Here is a 3,855-nt window from a genome sequence, read left to right as displayed (position 1 = left end):
CTTGCCAGGCAAATGCTTATTCTACTGAGCTATCTCCCCAGCCCCCTTTTTGTAACTGTTTTGGAGGCTTGAGCTATTGTTACAGTTTATATCTGGTCCCCTCACAGCCTCATAGGTGGGGCTTTTGAGAGGCAATCAGATCATGGAGACATGATGCTCATTGGGGGATTTGTCCATTGATGAGTTTATACTAAACGTGATATTGGGAGGTGAAGCCTGGGCAGAAGACGTGGCCACCAGAGACATGGCCTGAAAGGTCTGTCTCCCTCCTTCCTTCCTAGATCTCCCTGGCCCCTGCTGCCATGCCAACAGCCACTTCTCTTCCGCCATGCCACAATGTGGCCCCACTTTAGAGCCAGCCAACTACGGACTGTGAGCTAAAATAAACCCTTCTGCTCTTTCGTCTCAGCCACCCACCAACATGCCATCCAGACTAAAGAAGACCCAGAAGCTGTGGGGCCATGTGACCGCGCATTCAGGAAGCTGTGCTCAAAGTAAGGACCAGGGCCCCCCCAGAGTGAACCATAGCTATCCTCGACGACAGTAAGGTCTGAGCTCCTTTGACAATGAGAACCTAACAGCTTTTAGCGCCGACTCTTCCTCTTCGTCAGTTCTGTCTCTTATGCTGCTAGCAACAGTCCTCAGGTGGGCCTCTCACACCCAGCAGCACGCTGATTCAGTTCTGCTGGGTGTTACAAGTTGACCAGCAGTTGTCAATCCACTACAGATGACATTTATGATCACCGGAGGAAAGTCCCACCCTAGTGAGATGAAATTGCTACCTTTAGTTTCTTTCTTTCTTTCTTTCTTTCTTTCTTTCTTTCTTTCTTTCTTTCTTTCTTTCTTTCTTTCTTCTTTCTTTCTTTCTTTCTTTTTTTTGGAACCGGGGATTGAATGAATTCAGGCCCTTGTGCTTGCCAGGCAAGCGCTTATTCTACTGAGCTATCTCCCCGGCCTCTTTTTATTTAGTTTCTTTTCGTGTGTGTGAAATTGCTACCTTTAGATGTACTTTACTTTGAATTCATATGACTCTTAAGGATAAGGGTTTTTTGTTTGTTTGTTTGTTTCTTGGTTTTTTTGCAGTACCGGGGATTGAACTCAAGGGATAAACTTCTAATATAATGATACCAAAACATGAGGGCAGAAAGCTTTCAACAACAAGGGCCAATAAGATAGCTCAGCAGACTAAGCACCTGCTTAGGCAAGTGCAGTGACCAGGGTTTGATCCTGCTGTGCCAGTCCCACCCAAGGGTGTGCTGAGCCAGCCACGGAGACTGGGCATGATGGCGCACACCTATAATCCCAGCACTGGGGAGGCTGAAAGCAGGAGGATCACTGCAGGTCCAAGCTGCGTAGTGAGACCCTGTACCAAATACGTTAAAAAGATCCTTTTTTTTTTTTGGTGGAACTGGGGATTGAACTTAGGCCCTTGCACTTACCAGGCAAGCACTTATTCTACTGAGCTATCTCCCCAGCCCCAATATTTTTATTTTTATTCTTTTTGTATTTTAGGGAAGGGTCTACAGGGTGTTTAGGGTCTCACTAGTAGATAGGACTCATAGTGATCTGTCTGTTTACAGCCTCCCAAAAGCTGGGATTATAGGCCTGGACCACCACACCCAGTCCCAATTGCTGTCTCAGCACACCCCAGGGACCGGGCCCAGCATAGCAGGCCTGGAGATGGAACCCCGGCCAATGTAAATACATTAAAAAGAAAAAAAAAGTAAAAGAAAGAAAGAAAAAAGACAAAGAAAGAGCGAGCCAGCCAAATAGCTCAGTGGATTAAAGTGCCTGCAAGCAGGCACAGGGGCCAGGGATTCAGTCCTAGGCCTGCCATGTAGGCCCTGCCCCCGGGGCATGCTGAGATGACAATTGAGACTGGGCATGGTGGCATGCACCTGTAATCCCAGCTCTTTGTAGGCTGTAAACAGGCAGATCACTACGAGTCTGATCTATGCAGTGAGATCCTGTATACCCTGTACACTGTGTCCTAAGTACAAAAAAAAAAAAAAAGAAGAAGTCAGTGCAACTGAGGTATTAAGTGTTCCACGTTTCTGTAGGTCAGTTTGGACTTGGTAGCTCCTATTTTGGCTGCGATAGTTACACCAGTTCATGTATTCAATGACGCAAGAAGGCAGACTCTCCAAGATAAAAAACTTTATTATGAATCCATTAGAAGCCAGACACCATGGTACACATACGCCTCTTATCCCTGCTACTTGGGAGGCTGGGGCAGAGGGATTTAAAGTTAGGACCACTATGAGAAATTTGATTGTTCTGTCTCAAATTAAAAAAGTAAAAGGATTGCAGATGTAATTTAGTGGTAGGGTGCTCTAAGATTCATCTCCAGTAACTAAAAAATAAATCCACTCAAATGAAATCCAAAGTAATCACGCATACATTTCACTTATTTTATCTAACAAAATAGCAGACACTATCATTAGCTACTTATCAACCATTTTCAAAAACCCTCTGGGGGAAGAATCCTGCAGGGGAACTTCTAAGGAAGGCTTTTGTCTCCGGGTAACAAAAAGGCTGGTAAGGGCTGGAGAGATAGCTAAGTGGACTAAACACTTGCTTAGGCAAACGCAGGGACCAGGGTTCAATCCCTGGCACCACATTCTGTGCCAGCCCTGACCCTGGTGCCCTGAGCCGGCCACCGAGTCTGGGTGTGGTGCCCTAAGCCTACAATTCCAGTGCTGGAGAGGCTGAAAACAAGAGGATCACTATGAGTCTGAACTACTTAGTGAGACCCTGTACCAAATACATACATAAATAAAAATAAAGCAACACACACACACACACACAAAGGCTAGTAAATCAGAAGAATCTCTTGATACATCTTCTCCTAATTTGACCACAATTGGGTTAGAACATTATAGTCAGAGATGGGGAAGCTGTTTTGCAATCATGGGGTAACAGGTATAAAATTGTAACCCCATCTCAAGAGTAGTAGACTAGGACTGGTGAGATGGCTCAGTGGTCTAAAGCATCTACTTAGAACAAGCTTAGCAAAGCACAGGGACCACAGTTCAATCCCCCAGCACCACATGCCAGCCAGCCCTGCCTCCTGGTGGGCTAAGTTGGCCACACACACACACACACACACACACACACACACATAAATAAATAAAATTAAAAAAAAATTATTAAAAAAAAAAGAGTAGTAGACTAGAAGGAGAAAGTGTCCTCTTTTTTTAAACAAACAAACAAACAAACAAACAAACAAACCTTTTTTATTTATTTTTGGCGGAACCAGGAATTGAACTCAGGCCCTCGCACTTGCCAGGGAAGTACTTATTCCACTGAGCCATCTCCCCAGCCCAAAGGCAGAGCGAAGGTCCGAACCTACGAAGTCACACTGTAGAACCTAATGTGTAAACCGCTACGCTATCTCTCCAGCTTGTCTTCTCTTTGATGATCTTGCTGAACTGCTATACTCCAACCTGGAAATTTCTTGCCTTAAACTTCTTTTTTTTTTTTGGCAGAACTGGGGATTGAACTCAGGCCCCTGCGCTTGGCAGGGAAGCGCTTATTCCACTGAGCCATCTACCCGGCCCTAAACTCTTTTTTACCCAAGAAACTATAACTTTATTCATGATAGAAACAGTGCAGGTTTCAAGGCAAGCTGCAGTTACTTTTCTGACATATCAAAAATAAATCTCCTTTTCAGCCAGTTAAATTGTTAATTCTATAATAGGACATACTATTACTATTGTTCTTCAGGGTTCTGATTGTCTTTGCTCCTGATTGACACAGACTGATACGCTTGGTGGTGACATCACTCATTCATTCATTCATTCATTCATTTTTTTGTTTATTTAGGACAGGTTCACAGCCTGCCCTTGAACTTTA

Source organism: Octodon degus, unplaced genomic scaffold (genome assembly GCF_000260255.1).
Source record: "Octodon degus isolate 3935 unplaced genomic scaffold, OctDeg1.0 scaffold00022, whole genome shotgun sequence".
Taxonomy (NCBI): Eukaryota; Metazoa; Chordata; class Mammalia; order Rodentia; family Octodontidae; genus Octodon; species Octodon degus.
The sequence above is the reverse complement of the archived record's forward strand: the minus strand, read 5'-3'. Positions refer to the sequence as shown.